This window comes from Pundamilia nyererei, unplaced genomic scaffold (assembly GCF_000239375.1).
Source record: "Pundamilia nyererei isolate P.nyererei 1_Seehausen unplaced genomic scaffold, PunNye1.0 scaffold00025, whole genome shotgun sequence".
NCBI classification, from domain to species: domain Eukaryota; kingdom Metazoa; phylum Chordata; class Actinopteri; order Cichliformes; family Cichlidae; genus Pundamilia; species Pundamilia nyererei.
The window spans coordinates 3,275,209-3,294,250 of record NW_005187426.1 but is presented as its reverse complement, the minus strand read 5'-3'; the positions used below and the strand labels follow the sequence as shown (position 1 = coordinate 3,294,250).

At 40.9% G+C, this 19,042-nt stretch overlaps 1 long non-coding RNA gene across 1 annotated transcript in view; it reads left to right on the top strand.

Annotated features, from left to right (window-relative positions):
• LOC102205221 (uncharacterized) overlaps window positions 1–12,408 on the top strand; it is a 59,939-nt gene extending 47,531 nt beyond the window's left edge. The window contains exon 3 of the long non-coding RNA XR_001290310.1: window positions 12,313–12,408. This is a non-coding gene — a long non-coding RNA (uncharacterized LOC102205221). The remainder of the gene's footprint in view (window positions 1–12,312) is intronic.
• Window positions 12,409–19,042: the final 6,634 nt, after the last annotated feature.

Here is a 19,042-nt window from a genome sequence, read left to right as displayed (position 1 = left end):
AGGTTGAAACAGAAGCCATGCGTGTCATGAGAGAGAAAGAAAAAGGTAGTTCAAGAGACTGATGAATGATGAATAGTTGAGCCAGTTAGAGAAGACTGTGAGAAAGAGGAAAGTACAGCTGAATTCTCACCAGGCAGAGCGAGAGGGAGCGAGAGAGAGGGCGTTAGAAGAATAAAGAGCAGAGAGAGATGCATGGCAGAAGAGAGAGCTGCTGGGGATAGGCCTGCTAATCCTCACATATATATTCTCCTAATTAATCCTGATTACCACTTTTTAATCGGCCTGCTCAGGCTGCCCCAGAATAAAGTGACACTTCCTAATGAATTAAATCTGCAATTTACAATTGGTGCACTATTCCCTCCGTTGGTTTTTTCAGCCTCCCGTATTGGTCCCGTGTGGGAGCCTCCAGTCTGTCAGTGGCGTGTGGTCTCACTCCACACTAGTTAACTGCTAAATGCTTGGGTCACACCTGCACCCTTTTATGGGGTCTGGCAAATCAGTGGGGTTACTGTTGTGAAGGGAATGATCAGTCCAGCCGCCCCTGCTGTAAAATACATGCAAGACACAGACCTTTATATTCAAGAGTGGCTGTTTTATTTGCACATGGTTATTAGGATAGAAGTATTTTTACCTTGTACTCATCTAAAGCTTTATTTTCCACCAAATCTCCTGATCACTTCTGATATCATAACATCTCCACAGTGTAGTGATTTGCACATTCGCCTAACAAGTGCAAGATTCCGTGTTTGTTCCCAGGATCGGAAAACTGGTGTAAAAGTCTGCCAAATAAATCATGTAGAGCTGCCCACGGTGTGACCTCTTGTGAATCAGGGAGCAGCTGAAAGTGGCTCCTAACATATAATGGGCTCACACCAGTAGGACTGTTCATATGTTCTGGGGGTATATACAAAATGCACCAAGCAAACATAATATGTATGAGAGATTACGGATACATTGGAAATTGGTGTAAAATGGGAAACCAGAGAACTTCTGGTGTCCATTAGAGACCACTCATTGGTTGGAGTACACCCATCATTGAGCTCAACCTTCATTTTCATTCCAACTGCACAGCTATGAAGTTTCCATGTCTTGTACAGCTGTGACTGTGTTGCATTGACAAAATTAAAACCAACTTTATGGAAATACACCACTCTTTTTTACACACACATAAATAAACGAAACAGCAACCTTTCTGTTGCTGCTGGCAAAGAGTCGAGGTTGATCACTCAAACTTGATACCAGTCTAGTGTTTAATACAATGAAATGTGTTTTTAGGTGGAGAAAAGGTAAACAGATAGATTGCTGACCTTGCCTTTTACTTCCGGGTCAGCAGCACCTGGTGGCCAAGCAGTTTGAGAGCACCACCATAATGAAGTCTGTCCCCCTGCGGTCGGACCCTCTGCCTCCCTCATTTAAAGGGTCCATCCCTGGGAGATGGGATCCTGTGAAGCAGTGATTGTTTCCACGATTAGGTGGGCAGAGTGGTGGAGCCGTGCTGGTGGATCCCGCCCATGGATTCACTCCCTCCACACTGCCGAGGCTGAAAAACAATAGCCAGCTGTCGCCCGCTGGCTGATGTGCTTTTGATCAGCCAAATGAAGGCTGCTGGCATTTCTTATGGAGTGGAGATTGCTTATCGATCTATATCAAAATATTCATGCTAATCCGGGGCAGCGGAGACTATTTTCAAGCCGGGTTAGCAATCAGAGCTGCCGTGCTGTCTGGAGCAATTCGCTGAGCTGGGAAGTCTAATCAGCTCAGGGTCCTGCAGTCAAATGCACTTTGCCGTTTAAATTTGGACCCCTGACATTGATGGAGGAGTCCAGAGAAAGGTGTTGACAAACCAAATTGTTTGTTCCAGCACTATTTTGCTAGAGATCAAGTCCAGAGTAATGTGCAGTGAATTTGTTCATTACTAGCTGGGCTTGGAGAGAAGAGGGCTGAGGTTTCACCCTCTTTCCAGTAGAGAAGGACTAGTGTTTCATGGTTGGAGGGTTAGGGGGGAGTTTGATGGTGATGGTGAGTGTATTCCTGCATTTTTGTTGTGTTTGAATGATAGCCACGATACATGATATGCATGTATTGTTTTTGGTGAATGGTTTGGGAGCGTTAAGAAGGTTGAAAGCTCTTAGAAAAAAGTCATGTGGTTTTATTTGGAATTCCTGGACCACTGCGGCCTGTCACATTTTTGCCATTTCCACAGATATGTATTGTAGGTGCACAAAAATGTCATGAAAAGGATAAAAGAAATGAAAAGCTGAATTGAAATGGACTCCAGAAATATGATTTGTGCTGTAGAAGCAATACAAAATGTATTTAATTGTTGTATGACCAAATCCAATTCATTACTTACATGTAAAAATAAAAACATTAACACGTAAATCCTGTTGAGGGTGTGTGTGTAGCTTCCTTGATCACAGATTATGTTTTCTTACTTCCTCTGGCAAAAGCCCCTCCTCTGTCCAGTGACGCAGAGCATTCTAAATCTGTCCCAGTACGTTAATACTGTCATGCAATTATTGTGCAAAGAAATCTGTGAAGAAAAAGCATTGCCAGAATGGAGAGATTATCCTGCTGGAGGGTTGAAGGGCTAATGTCTTGCCATATGGCCCAGATTGTAATGTGCAGTGTCCTGCTTCAGGGTCAATCATACATCAAGTATTAGTGTCAGGTGGGGATTAATGCTTAATGTTCCCTCACCTCCGACATAGCACACTGTACTCTACCTGGCTTTGGTTACTGCAGTACATGATGTATTTCTTGGTCTAGGTAGTAGTAAGAGAAAAATGAGGAGTTTTGTTGATGTCAGATAGCTTTGGTTTTTTTTTAAAGCCCAAAAGTATCCGATCTTTGCTATACTTGTTATTACACTTGCTATTATACGTTAATAATGTTTTTATTAAATCTTTTGGGCCAAGAAAACCTTCCTTTCTCGTCTTTTTGTTTTTTAACAGCCTGTCTGAGATCATTTTTCTTCTTGTGTGGCTAGTGTTGCAGAAACCACCGATTAGTGCGATTATTGCTGTTGTTGACTGATGCAGGGCCATACATTCTGACAGTGGGTGATTTAGCCCACACTTATGGCATAATGTTGCACACACTGCAGCCAGGAATGTTTCTGTGTGCATAATCAAGATTTATTTTTTGGCTTCCATGCTGATATTTAGTTTATATGGATTGTTATTATTTATCCAATATAATCTGATCATATGCACAGCAAAAAGGAAGCTGTAATTTGATGCAGAGTACAGCTAGTAATGCAGAACCATATATTATTTGATTATTGCTGCTGTTAAAAGCATCTTAGTTTCTCCTCAAGGCATTTCTCTGTCACATTTTAACAAATCTGTATACTGTATTTTTGTAAGACAGTAATTTCTATGGATCTTGCAATTACCTTAGATGACCTGGTGTCCCCAGCCAGCCTTTGTCACCAGGTAGATTGTTAAGCCAGGTCCTCGCAAAGGACATTAACCTAGATGACTGTATAAGAAATTAACCTCATAATCTCTTTTTGAGTGATTAGAACTAATGGATTCCATTGACACGAGCACCTCAGCATATGAATCCTCTCAAAACAAAGTGGCAAACACAAATGTAGATGGGGCCAAAATATATTGTGCATTGCAACCTTGAAAATCATTGTGATGGAGTGGGTTGCTTACGGGAGTGGGGGTGTGACATGACAAGGTGAGATGTTTCAGTGTGTGAGCGTCTGCGTGTGTGTGTGTGTGTGTGCGTGCACGTGTGTGTGAGAGGTTCACATATGTCAGACGGCAGGATGTAAGGTGCAGGTGTCGCCAGGCTTTGGTGCTGCCTGTCACCTTGTGAATAAACAGCAGTTGTTCGTCGGGAAAGGCAGGACTGATTCATGTGAGAATGGCGGAACATGGCAGATGGATGTACTTTTTCATATGTGTAAATAGTCGCAGCTAGCTATTAACATACCTCTGTGCAGATGGCAAACTGTAATAAAGTACAGGCGATAAAACAAGCCTCCTCGTCGATGGCTGACGCCCAGCCGATGTTTGTTCATTTTTACATACAGTGCAATATGTTCTGTAGCACAAGGGCACAATAACTACTGGGGATATTTAGGAGTGCTTGTTGTTCCTGAATAGTAAACAGTTTTAATGTTGCAGTAAAAGCAGCTTGATCTGCTTTGGTTTCACATACCAGAAGTTGAAAACTTAATTTTGTATTCTAAATGCACTTTGTTCTTCTACATCATATTTGATCATTTGAAAGATTTATAAATGATAATAAACTCCCCATTGAATTTTTTTTGTCTTATTCAATGCTCTAACTTGAGGACTGGGTTGTATCTCGTCATGTGAATAGAGTCAGAACTACCTAGAGGAGGAGCAGCAGGAGAAGTGGTTGCATGTTGGATCACGGGTGTAAGCTGATGTCGGAGCCACTCTGGCCCACAGCTGGTTCCCCTCCAACTAGATGATCTGCTCCTTCCTGACTCCAGAGACCAGAGGAAGAGGCTGAAAAATCCAGACAGAGAGTGAGAGCAACAGAGACAGACGAGTAGAAGGGGGTAGAGAAACAGTCGGGAAGGGGGAGTGTGAGCAAGAGAAAAAGTGGGTGTGTGTGGCGTCAGCATCCAGATGCACCACAGCCACTCGGTGAAGTCGTGTGTGTTTGCGGAGGGCGTGTATGCGTTCGTGGAGCCCAAGGACTTGTTGTCTGGCTGCTGCTGGTTGTGGCAGCCAGCTGTCAGGGGAGCTCAGGGAGAGAGAGGAGGCCAGGTGAAAGGAGGGCCAGCGGCAGACGAGGACTGGAGCCAGCGCTCGCTCACTCCAAATGAATGGTGACAAGAGCGCGAGAGCCATTGATCCACTGGTCACAGCATCCCTAAGGCTGCAACCTAATGTGCTGAAAAAAGAAACATCAGCCCTAGTTGGGGCTCTGGGAGAGAGGCAGCCATCATCAGATGAAACACACCTTACATGCAGATGATCAATAACAAAAAAGAATGTGGAGGTGGTCATTCAATATGTTTGCACCCATTCTGGACAAAGTCAGAAAAAGAAATATAGTTGTTAATTCCACAGTTACATATAAAGTTAGATGAGTGAATGCAGCGTAATTTTATTCTGAGCGATCACACTTCTTTGCACGTTCTGTTACTTGATAGTTGCAGCCTGCAGTAGATAGTGCAGCTTTTAGATCCTGACTCAGTCTGTTTCAAACAAATTAAATATACAACAGTTCGTTTGCTAAGCCAACCATTGTGTAAAAATTACCTCAGAGAAGTGTTATTCATTAAATGTGTAACATTGATAGTAATTTTCTTGCAAGGTGTGGGAAGGATTTGTTTTTTTTCAGTCCCTCACTGATAACATTTGAGGTGAAACTTACCATCACACGTATCTTTGACTTGTAGCCATTTCCTAAGATTTTCCACAGACTTTGTTTGAATAATGCCTCTGAGCTACAGTACATGTGTTAGGAGTTAACAAGCAAATATTCACCAAAAATACATGTAAGATGAAACAGAGGAAGCCCAAGACACTCTGCAAACAGCATGCAAACATAAAACATTACATTTAACCCAAGTGTTGTTAGAAAAGTGCAGTTCCCATTATTGTTTATCACTAGGGGTAATTACCTGCTGTGGTGCACCTGGTTTTGCACTATTCATTTGTCATGAAAGAAAAATTACATGAATAAAAAAAGCATTTCCTACAATTAGATTCCAGCAGGACCACATTAAAATTCATCACTTACTAACTTAATATTGAGTAGTGTCTGAAATGCTCTGATTTGGGTCTTACTTGGTGCTGTGACACTTGTAACCCAAGTCAGGCAGTGAAGCAAAGAAGGACCATCTGTGGGTGCAACGCCAAGCTGATTGATTGGTGATGCGGACTGAGGGAGATGATTGATTGATTGAGGTTGGTTAGGTGACAAACAATGCAGCACCTAGCCCATCAAGGTGCAGCCCTGTCAGTGGCAATAATCCCTGATTGCCTTTGCTCCCTGCCCACTCACCAGCAGCACCCCCCCAGCCCAGCCCCAATCCCCCACCCCCGTCCACCTCTTTGTCCATTCCTTTGGGAGAAGACATACAGTCCTGTCTGTCCACACCAACAAACACCAAACAGACACGCTGCTTCACCACTCATGCAAAGAAGCACGTATGTACACGTAAACACTGATTTCAGAACTCTGGGATTCAAGCGTTATTGTCTGCAAATGAGATTAGTTCATTGTGTTTCCTGTCCTCCACTGCTAACTCTCAGCTGTCATCTACTCACCCCCAGCTCTGGTAAATATCAGCAGACTAAGCAAATAACTCTTTTTTTTTTAACCACACACTGCTTGCGTGTTTGTGGAAAAGTGTGTGTGTGTGTGTGTGTGTGTGTGTGCACGTGCTGTGTTTGTGTAGGTGTCTGTGTGGGTGTTCCGCCCACTGTTGTGCTGCACACAGTGTTCAGTGTAGCCAATGTGCCCTAGGCCTCTCACGCATATTATTCATATTACTGTTGATTCTAAAATAATTAGTCGCCAGGATATCCCTTTGAGATTGCAGAGATTATCAAGCTCAACTTCAAATACTTCCCAGATTCAGTTAGAACACCACACAGCATCCATTAGCTGGTAAATTTTGTTTCAGGGCATCGGTCAGGTGCTGTTTTATACTAGCCAAAGACAAGCATGAGTCTCTTAGTTTTCTTTTGATTCAGATAGTTCCTCAAAACATGGCCAGCACTCTGTCCAGCTATTATCGATAGATTCATCTGATAATATGATTTTTTAAATAATTTCATTCAGCTCTTTACCACATCCTTGGTTTCTGATATAACTAATTCAAGATTTTAGGTTGCATGTTTCCTACATGTCTGACAGTCTGCCCCGGAGCTCTTCCGTTCAATGTGGGCCGGTTGGCAGGTCTGCTCTGCACATTTGGTGCGTGTCCCACACATTTCCTATCGGGTGGGCATCACAGGCATTTTGCTTTAATTGCTAGGCGTTCTCCGACTGAGTGCAGCTTATTTGTATGTTTGTTTGCCTCCCTGCCTGAGCTATTGGTAATCTATTCTCCCTTCTTAGCAGGAGGAAACTCAGGCAGCCAGTGTCTGGATTCATTGAACTGGCAACAGGGTTAGTGCATTATCATGCTGGGTTAGATGTGGAGACATACTTGGCTGGCTTTCCTTGATTGCGTTTAAAGACCAGATAGCTCAACTTTTCTGAGTAGTTTGGAGTGGTACATTTCCATAAAATGTGAAGTTTGCACACACACACAAAAGTAAAACCTTCGGAGGAACAAAGGCAAAACAAAAAAAACCCAGAAAAAACATCGTATGTTCAGTTGTTTTCTCATATAAAGTGATATAGTATACAGCATGACTGTGCTGCATATAATATTTTTTTTGCAGCAGCAGTGTTATTGTGAGATTAGGATTTCTTATCCTTGGAAGAAAAATACATGGATTATCTGTGAGGAGATCAGGCTGTACAAAAAGCAGATTCTGTCCATAATCCATCTCTGAATAACAGATCTCCAAGTCAACAACACTAATTATGTTTGTCTAACATTTATATTCTTGCTCTCATTCTTTTCAATGAAAAACTAGAATTTATACTGTAAAGACAGATAAGAGTCACTACAGATCCAACTGCTGTGATAACATTGTTTATTATAAATAATGATACAGAGGATCTTTGATGAAAGCTGTTTTCCTAAGATAAGAAGACCTTGCAAAGAGGGACAAAAACCAAAATGTGGAAAGAGTTCAAGGACCAATAATGTAATAATTCTGACATAAATAAAAATGAAACATTCAATCAATTACATTCCAGCATCGTATCTTTTAAAGATGATAAATGTTTATGAGTTAATACTATGTCCTTGCTATTTCTTTAAAAAGACACTTACTGAAATAGAGAGGAATACAAAAATCACACACACAGCCACATGCTCTAAAACAAGCTCTTGGACCTTAGCTTTATTTTACAAATTTTTAATGTTTTATTTGAAGCCAGAATACAGGAATTGCTTTATAAAATGTGAATTTTAGAAATATGAGATTGTAACAGTAATAGGGCGCATGTCTACAGCTCAAATTAAATGCACTTGTGGTTCATGGTTCCAGTTGGCAGTGCTGTGGTGGATGAAGTCAGAATTTAAACTTTTTTTCTTGACTGATTGCATGAAAGTCAAATAGTGGTGCTTAATGTCTTCGGCAACAGGTGTGACTGAGCTTTTAGTAAAGCCCCTAAAATATCTCAAAACACAACTGTACTTTGTTACAATAGCATTTGACCTTGTCTAAACATTTGAGTTAATCCAGCGCAAAGCCCAGTAATCCTTTGTACTAAACATCACAATCAATCACTGTAAATAACAAGGTGACAGGAAAAAGAAAGAAAAAACAAAACATGAAAAAAAGGCATCATGCTCACTGCACGGCAGCTTGTGCACTTCTGCTTAAAAAATTATATATATAACATTATATTTATTTGAAATTGCCTTGCATTTTAGAGAAATGACGCTGGATTCTTACAGTAGAATAGGTCACAGTGGTGAGGTGCTATAAGTGTGCCGAGCAGTGCTTGAACCTCCTCCTAGCTCACTCGTGCTTTTCTGTGTTTTGCCGTTAACTGGAGGCCTGTGCAGATTGTGGCACTGTTATACATGGCATCTGAAGGATATTGCAATCAGATTAATATCACTGCATACTAAGGTCTTGACATACCACCAGCACAGACAAGTGTGAAATATGTTGAGGAAGTGCATAATCATGACATCTGTTACCCTTCACGGTAGCTCTTAGCACAATATTAACTGAAGAAATAACAGGTTTAAGTACAGTACGTGCTAACGCTATGATAGCCTGTTTAATTGAAATATGACTTGGGCGTAATGAAGATTAAATTAAACCGGGAGATAATCATCTGACACACAGATAATTGAGTTGCAATCCTCGGGCAATTAAAAATAGCTCAGGGAGAAGAAAGAAATAATCATGGTCCTTTACTAGAGAGGAATAAGCTTATTTCTCTGTGATGGGGGACATAAATTCAGCACTCAGATTAAAGAGTGATTAATCAGGGGCAGTAATCCACAATTTGAGAGGAATCAGAATGACATATGTCTTCTTTATGTAATTTACTTTTCTGTCCCTGATTGTGCTATGAGTGCAAGTGTGTGTGTGTGTGTGTGTGAGTGCGTGTGTGCACGTGTCAGCATGCGTGTGTGTGTGTTCTTGTTCTTCTTCTGAGATTTCTCATCTCTGCTCGCAGGATGACTTGATGACTGATCCGATTGCAGGGGACGAGAGGCTGGCAAAATGTTTTCATCTCTCTTGCCCACTTAAAATAGCATAGGAGAGTTCTTGTGCTCCCCCAAACATATGGTCCGATGTTGGTGCTTGGTCTTTTTCAAAAGGGATTAGAGCCTGCAGGTCAAAGTGTCTGTGTGTCAGCGGTGGCACCCTGCTGTATTTCAAGTCTGTGCACTGCCAAGAAACAAACATATGAGCTTAGACACCGACATTCATTTATACACCAGTGGCTGTTAGTCCCCCTCGTTTTGTTTCAGGAGAATTTTATCTGTTCTCAATGGGTATTCTGTCACGTTCATTTTTTTAGTATTTTACTGTTTTGCAGTGTTGAATAAAATGACCTTTGGGTCAGTGCAACACCAGTAGTTGTCCAGCTGTAATTGTTTGACAAAGCAGCAATTAAATACACACAGACATATGATCATGAGCAGACATGGAATTGGGCCATGTTTTTAATTTGGTCAAGAAAAAGAGCAGCTTAAAAAGAAAAAAATAAAGGCCTTTTTTCTTTTACTCCCCACTCTATATCCCAAAGAATTCTTTTTTTTACCCTTTGGGAAACATTTTTGCATCACTTCCTTATTGATCATTGTCATAATTATTGACAGTCAAAATTTAACAAACAAGTAGTTATACTCTTCATGTCTTTATTAAACACAGGGAGTATCCACTTATTATGAACTCTGGAATGTAATGACTCATTAAAATATCCTTTTGGCAGAAATGCCTTAATAAGATGTTTTCTATAGCTGCTTATAAGAGTAGCACAATGCCTTGATTGAGCAGCCCTTTTTAGGCCTTGCCACGGCATCTCCAGAATCTCAGCTGTGTTAAATTCTAGACTAGGATTTGTTTCAAAAACATGCTTTTCTCAGCCATTCTGCAGTCCCTAACCATGATGCTCATGCCTCACAGTTAGGATGAAGCTTTGGGGTACATGTGCAGTGCCATTTGGCCTCCAAACAACATGCATGGTTTGCAAAAAACAGTTCTTACTTTTGACTTTTTTAAATGAGCAAGAGTAGTTTGCACTCCTGAATTTTCTCTGTTTATAAACACTTTGTCTTACTGAAAATTGATGCACTTTCACAGGTTTGTGATTTTTTGAGCCACTTTTTTGTATAGCTGTATTAACCAAACTTTTGGCTAAAATAATTTTTTTCCAGTTTACTGTCTTTTTTTAAATCTGTGTTTCATCATTTCACCATGACCTATTTGGAATAGTTTATTTTAGGATTAACCTGCTAAACTTAGACCTAAACAACACAGGCTTAGGGACCTATCAGTGACCGCTGGTAGCCACTGGTTGTTGGTCCCCAATTCCCCTGGTCGTTGGAAGTTGCTGACAGTTTCTAAGTAAAATTTGCCGCAAAGAAATATACTGTGCTGCACTGATAACATCTTTGCATTTGCTTTAGTCTTTTGCTTTTATCTGCAAACACTGAGCGGTTGTGAAACTGAAATGTACAACACAAACTGAGAAGTAAAGCTGTGCATTTTATGTTTATGATGGTAAGGCAAAACCTTTCCTTTAGAGGCAAATCTTCTTAATATCTTAACATCTTTTCAAGATTTACAGCTGCTTGCAAAGTGCTTGGTGTGTTTGCAAACAATATGTTGTCTTTCGTGCAGATTTAGGGCAACCACAGCAATCTGCTTGTAACTAAAGCAAAGACGAGGAGGTTTTGCAACCATTTTCACACAGCTACAGACAGCAACCTCCAGCAAACACTCCTCATTGAGGAATACACCTATTCCTGTCACAAAGGTTAGAGGTCAGTCAGGCCTCATGCACCCAGAGGCCCATTTTGAATAGGTGAATAATTTAAACTGTGTTCAGTGGGGTAGTGTAGCATTACACCACACAGAGAGAATAAGGATGAAAAAGTCAAATTACCAAGGGCAAAGGGCACAAGTAGGAATCATCCTTAATTAGTGGTTACCATGGAGTCCAGTTTAGTGTACACAGAGAAACAAATACAGGCTAGCAACTGACCGTCAAGACAACACATAGATCACATACATCACACCAGTGAATAAGGAACTAATGAAGTGATTTTACAAAATGTGACTTGTAATTACTGCACATGTAACAGATTGAAAAACCTGGATACTATTCCAGTCATTCACTGGTTTCACCCTGACAGACTCAACTTGCATCCAAATGTTGTCAAAATTGTAACTGGATTCCTTTGTGTGCCAGCATTATTTGTCCATATTAGTCAGGCATAATAACATTTTTATACGTCCTCATGTTTATTCATTGAATAAAACGCAGCTTTGTGGCTCGGCACACATAACTTTAACTAGCCTCTTCACACAGGCTGTGTTTGAATGCGGTTCTCGTGAATTAATTAGACGTATGGATTTTTAGCCACAGCTTCAAGGACTAAAATCATAAACAATCACAGCAACAAGGTCATAACCCCTGCGTCAAAATGGTTAATCCCCGAGCTGATAACAGCACTACGAAAGGGAAAAAGATGTTATCCGTGAATCGACTGTCTGCTATTGATGTTGGTGTCATTATCTCCAGATTGGCTCTGAATTAGAACAATGGTCATTTCAAGAACCATTTCCTCTTCCTCCCAGCCTGCTGCATGTGGTACACATTAGGCAACATGCCATTGAGGCAAATATCTTCATTTTTATCTTGATTCATGCCCCTGTATTTTGGACAGATTTACAAAAACTTTGCAATTAAATAACAGTGTATTATTTTGCATCATATTGCATGTATTATATTTCTAAATTAAAACATTTTACAAAGTTTTTAAAGACTTTCTATTCAGTTTTATGTATACAGTGCCAAATCACAACAAAAGTCACATTTAGGCCGGTTATATTACATGTTTACAACATTGTATGTCGAACATTTTAACCTCTTTAATCTTATGAATGACTATCAAAATGAAAAGTAAATAAAATAAAATAGCATGTGTATGTTTGCAATGCTGTAAACTATGTGAAATGGGAATCTGTAATCCCACCTCTTTGTGGGTAACTCTAGGCAGCCAGTGGGATGCGTGGCACAAAGAGGAAAGAGGTCGGAGGCGGCAGATAGTGAGCTGCAGTGTACTACAGCATACTGGGTCATAGGAGGAGCCAGGAGGACAGAGAGTGTTGTTCCCAGAAGTCGACTGCAGTGAGGCGGGGCGTCAGCCAGCACACCAGCGACCTGCCTTCCCTCCGCCTTCCCAGCTGCTGGGAAAGATGGAGATACCAGCAAATCAGTGTTTGTTCAGCCACTCCACAAATATCCCCTCTCTAGATTGCGTCTGGCCAAGGAAACGGCACTTGACTGGGATTCTGAAATGATTATTGGTGGCAGTGTCCTTCTGGGGCTGCTTTTCTAAATGTGCCAATAAATTTCACATGTCCAGCTTTGTTTTGCTTTCATTAGGCCTCTAATCTCCATCCCAGGGCCAGGCTGATTCTGCCATGAGTGAACTCTCTGTTTTCTCTAGAGCCAGTGATTAATGACTGGACAGCATCATTACTAGTGCTGTGCTCTGGAGTTACATATCTGCTGTTGTTGACACTGCCACAATCAGTGCAACACTATAACATATGTGTTTATATGCCTATGCATGTAAGTTATTTGCAGATGTCAGGTGGTTGTTTTTAACAGCCAGCATTATATTTCATGATAGTATGTTTCTCATGTACATCATTCCTATCCTCATATTATTTGTGTTTGACTTAGCCTCTTAGAGTACTTTTGAGCCAAAGTAGCTATTTGTTAAAGACCTTGCTGCGAAAATGACAGTCACATTATGCTTCTTCTTTCTGAAGTAACTTGTATGTTCATATCTCTTGAGTTTCAACATGGGGTAAGGAACATTAATGGACTTAAAGAATCTGACCTGCCAACAACCCCACATCTTTTACAACACGGGCATTGTTCATCTTCTCCTTTTAAAATGTATATGCCTTTTGCAGCTAGCTATTAACTTGACATTTACAATACTTTTATTGACTCTTGAGTGCATTGATTCATAAAAGTCATGCAAGTGCTTATCTCCTAGGATATTAGTCACCCATCCCTCTGATGCTGTAATATCATATTTTTGCTCTTTGTCTCAACTTTGTGCCTCAGGCATGGAGACATATGCATGGCCCGACAAACCATAGCACATTAAACCCCGCCTCGGTGCTGCATTATACATTCAGCTAAGCCGAACGTGTTTCCACATGACTAATAGATGATGCATTCTGTCTGGCAGGCGAGGATTCTACTCTAGTTGAAGGTGCTGGGAACAAGAAACCTTGTTTTTCAAATAAAGACAGAGTCACCTGTGGAGTAGAGTCAGCAGGTGCCCTGGCTCTCAGGTCTCAACACCTTTATTCTCTAGGGAGCGAGTGTACTGCCTACAAACTGGCTGCTAGAAGGGAAGAGAGATGGGAAGGGAGTTACTCTAAGCAATTTTGCACTTCTCCTATGAAATATGTTAATCTGGTAGAACACCACAAACACCAGTTAGAAATCAAACCCAAAGTTGCTTGAACCTAAAGAGGAAACACTTAAAAAGTATCCATCTCTACCTTGATGAATGATATTTGTACAGCAATGAAGCTTCCATTGTTTATTTTTCCTTTTTCCAGGTGTTATTTTTTTTTTCATACCAGATTGAGTATTTCCCCGGCGAGTGAATAAGCCTGTCATTCCCATATTAAACACAATGCTGGTCCAATAAATGGACACCACCTGTTTAAACGGTCAATGTCATGTTAGGGTCAAGCAGGGTCCTGTTTGATTGGCCACATCGAATGGACGGAACACGCCGCATGCCCTCTGTGGTAACTTTAAAAAATGTTCAGGAAGTTTGGTTCACCCTTTACGGCCTAGGACATTTCCTACTACAGGAGTTAAGCACTCAGGACAGGAAACCATTTGCTGTGGCTGTAAGATCTCTTTAATGACTGTCTAACTAGAAACAGGCCGGTCTAATTCAGTGCCTGGAGCCAGCAGGAATGGCCTTGCATCTAGACGTTGTTAGAATATTTACTGCTTCTTCGATGGGAGTCTTTTTGACACTGCTGCAATAAAATTTACAAGGAATCCCTTTTTAGCGTGATGCGAGGCAAAGTGTGGTCAAGAGGGGAAGAAACATGCTTGAAAAAGTAGCTGGCCATTAAAGTTATCATTTGTCTTTGTTTATGTGAATCAGGAAGTACGGATGGCTGACATTTAAACAGCATTTGATCGGCTTTGTCCCCGGTTACCTCAGAATGATGTTAGTTCATGGTCAGAATTATCTGACTTTGCAGTATGTCAGAGAGGGTGACTGTGTTGAATTGTATGGCCTTAGTTTTAGTATATGTGAAAGGGTCAGAGTTGTCCTTGGGAGGAAAAAAGCTGCTGATTCAAACATATTGAGCTGTTAATGCCCTCTAACTTTCTTTATACTGGTGTCAAATGTTGTTATACTTCACATCAAAGCCAGTTTCTTCTCAAGGGACGTGCAGGGTAATCATACAATCCTTGACGCTCAGCACTGAACAACTTAGTGTCTTGGTAACTTTGGGACTGGTAATGGATTAGGGCTGTTCGTGTACATGTTCATGTGTTACATGCCTATGTGGGTGTCCATGCACTGCCGTACACGGCGCGTTAGTGCTCCTGCTGACTGAGGAAATGAGCTGGGACCACCAGAGGTGATTGTGCATGTGCAAGCAGAGACCAGGATTGGCTTGTTCCAATCACTGACTGACTAGGCCTGTTCTGTGACCCACCAAGCCTTGTCCCCACCACCCACCACCCTCCCTAAAAATCCTTTGTCTAATAAGCCCAGTGGTGGCCCTTTTTTCTAAAGTGCCACCGTGTCTGGACAAACTGACACACTTCAGTTTCACTGCACCCTTCCACCCTCCTTTCTCTTTCTTCCACTGTGGATTTAAACAAATGCAGTCAAACTCAATTAGAGGAGAGTGAGAGCAGCACAGGAGAGGCGCTGGTAATAGTAACTTTGTTCAGCTGGTTCCTGCTGTGACCAGCCCTCATTTAAATGAGCCGCTTGATAACCCTCAGAAATACGATCCCAGTGAGAGAGAGGAAAGGAGGTAGTCTCTCCACTTTCCTTGTTCCCAGCGGAGCTTCTTTTAACAGGCCTCTCACCTCTCTGATTCAGGGGGCACCTCAGTGACACAGATGAGCCAGTTGGGACAGGGAGGTGGCATTCATTTTCAGCAATAACATACTAATGCTTATCGCGTCAAATACTATAGTTATGTATAAGCTAGCACTTGTAATAGAAGAAAGAAAAAAAAGTTTACCGCAAAGCCCTACATAATTATCAAAATAATAATGTTTCCATGTGAGAAAATACAAAAAACTCAAAACAAATCTCAAGAAAGCATTTCGTTAGCTTCATAGCATAAGTGCCTAAGTCATTTTTTGGTCAAATTGCATGTGATATGTAAAAATATGCATGTGATATTTAGAAAATTAGTTTTTTCTTGTTTTCCGAAAACACAAAAAAAATGACTTAGGCACTTATGCTATGAAGCTAACGATTTACAAAACTCTTACTCAATTTCTCAAATGTGATAGACTCCACCCATCTGGGGCTCTGAGTGGGATGAAACAAATGCTTAGAACAACTTCAATTTGACCTAGGTTTCCTGACAGCTCCCAAGCAAACTTTGAAGTGTTCTTATCATTGATTTTGTGTTTCTTGTCTTAACGTGTCTCCCAGACAGACACCAACTGAGATGAGTGTTAAAATACTGTTATCCAGATCGTTGCATGTGAGGTAATGGAACAATTGATAAGGTGTCCAATCACATACTGGGTAAACAATGCATCAGAAAAATTCTGCCATCATTCCTTACACACTCAAAGCTATATTTGTGCTAACCATGTGTTCACAGTTGTTGAGGTGGTTTTTTATACAATGCTATTGAGGTAGGAAGCCAAGTGTCGTGAAAAAAACACCCTTAATGTTAGTAAAGTTGTTTTTTGTTTTGTTGTGTTTTTTTCCCTGTGATGCGATTCAGTCATGCAATGGATAGTTAGTTTTTTTGGGGCATCCCAAAGATCACAGAATACAATGAAAGCACGAATAAGAATGTGTGGCTACATGTATTGTTACTGCATCTTCTAAAATACATTGACTGATGAGCTGTGCTTGAGAAGGGGATAACTAGCTCTGAATATTCTTGAACTGGAGCGAGGGGTGGAGTAGGAGTGCTTTGATCCATTTCCAAGTAAGTTTCCCAGCTGATCTTAAAGCTTGACTGCAGAGCTGCTGCAGGCAGATGGCCCTTTTGTCACTGTGAAAATAAAAATCCAATAAACATGGTAATTATAGAAAATGCTGGACACTGTGTAAGGATCTACTACTGAGCTCTTGTTCTGGTTCTAAGAATGGCAAATACGATTTATGGGACTTTTTGTATGATGCACGCCAGCTAATGGCCACAAACAGTATTAGTCAAACAGAAAACACCAGACGCACCTGGAATTAGACACAAATTTTATATATGTATATGTGTGTGTGTGTGTGTGTGTGTGTGTGTGTGTGTGTGTGTGTGTGTGTGTGTGTATATATATATATAATTTAGGTTTGCTTACATAGTTATTGCTTAAGCTAATTACACATGGCCAGAAGTGAAACATTATATTGAAAGATCATATCATGGTTGGAAGAGTTAGCCACATTGCTCAGAGAATTGTTTGTGATTGAATGCCTCTCTATTACACTGATAGCACATCAGAGAGGAGAGCCTGTTGGGCCTTTGATAGGCAGTTAATGGTCCATAAGGCACTGGGAAGAGATATCTCTGTGAATCCACAGGTCTCATTGCCGATATTCCCTTCTCCTCCCTTTTGAACACCAATCAAGCTGTGACACCAGGCTGTGTTTCCGTCAGCACTTTAAGAGATGTGATTTATACGACCATGAGGTTGGTGTCAGCGCCAGAAAAATTACAAACAGTAAAAACAGGCAAGAATAAAGCTCGAACAGACACGGGTCAATAGCATGCCACTTTAACCATGGCAGAGATGCATTTTAATGTCCTCAGTGTTCTTTTGTGCAAAATGAAAATGGTCACTTGTACTAAAGGGTCTGAATACAAGAAACTTGTCATTCATCACAGAGTGAAGATGGATGGTTGTGGTCTTCTTCTGTAATAATTTTGTAGCCAGGTTATCTGTTAAGAAGAAGGGGGTCATTTTAAATACACGTTTAGCAGTATGAGGAAGAGTCACAGCCCCAGTATGGCAGTGTTACATTAATAACACAGATGTGGGGGTGGAATGATGTGGAAGGGTCCCACAGTCAGGCCCTATTATATGCCACACTGAGGAAGTCTTTGTGGGTGCCGGGCTACACTTTAAGCATCTCTTTATTTTGGCTCTCATTACACGCTTCAATCTCAGAGAAGATATTGTTGTATGTGTGTGTAAGGGACTTAAATGTAATGCAGAAGTCCCTCTGAGGAAGCCAGTGTCACTAACCAAACATTGCTTTTTCGCCTCCTCTGTTGGGTTCAGTAAAGCTCCTCGATAGTGTTGCAGCCCCAGTGGGTACACAATACCATCCTGATTTATGCAGGCCCTTCCATTTGTTATTGTTGTCAAATTTGATTACAATTACGTATATCAGAGCCTGTTTTGTCGTTGTTGATTGTTGCAGGGTGTTATAATCAGATTAGTGTGATACACCACAATAGGAGACACAGCTGCTTGAGAGGCTACAGGCGTCTGCTTGTGGGAGAAAAAAAAGAGACTGGCTACTAACTAATAAAACTGAGGTGGATGGAGACGGTGAGGTTTTTTTTTAGCAGTTGTTGTACACAAGCCAGCTAGATCACAGAGGCACACAGAGATTTTATAATAAAATATCGAAAGGCTGTCATTTGCAAACTGGATTTTGTTTTGTTTTTTGGGACGCCAAAATAGTTAAGTCAAAATAAAAAATGTGTGCAGGTGTGCCCATTTTAATCCTGATATAAAGTAATTTATGTAAAAACTGAGCTGTGAGTCATGAAAAAATCATCACCATTTGAAATCAACATCAGCATCCAGTTTATTGTCATTGTAAGCATTGGATAGATTTGTTGAACAAAAGGAATATTATTTGATTTCACTGAAAATCTGTTTTGCAGCATTTTACCTAATCCTTTTCATTGTCTTGCTACTAGTCTTCACCAACCTTTCTTTTTTTTTTGCTACATTTGGCATCATCTCTGGCCTGCCGTGACATTCTTTCTTTTTAAACAAAGGAGCCAGTGGTTATACTCCTCAGATTATCCCTAAGCCTGAGCTTACTCACCGTACAAAAGAAGTTCCCAAGGCTAAAGAGGAAAGTGGCAATTCTGCTCATTATCGGGACACAATTCAAAGCTATGATATGGCATTATTGATAAAAAGATAAAAAATAATCATGTTCAATTAATTTCATTTCGCAGGCAGAGATATTCAGAGCCACTCGGGGAGTCAAATTCTGTGCATGTAAATCCAGCACACCAGAACTCAGCAGCCAAGCACACAGAAGAAGAAACCATCATGTGTGTGAGAGCGTCTGCTTGGAGATCGCTGCAGTAGAGTCACGCTCTCGCAGATAGCTCCGCTTTCAAAGTTCACTTGAATAGGTCACTTTGTGAAAAACGGGTGTTATGTTTTACCTGACGCGCCACATTTGACACAAACATAATTCCATAAAAGCCACTATCCATGACACACGTGCTGGCTCATCTGTGAAGATGACATATATCTGAACAATGTTTTCACA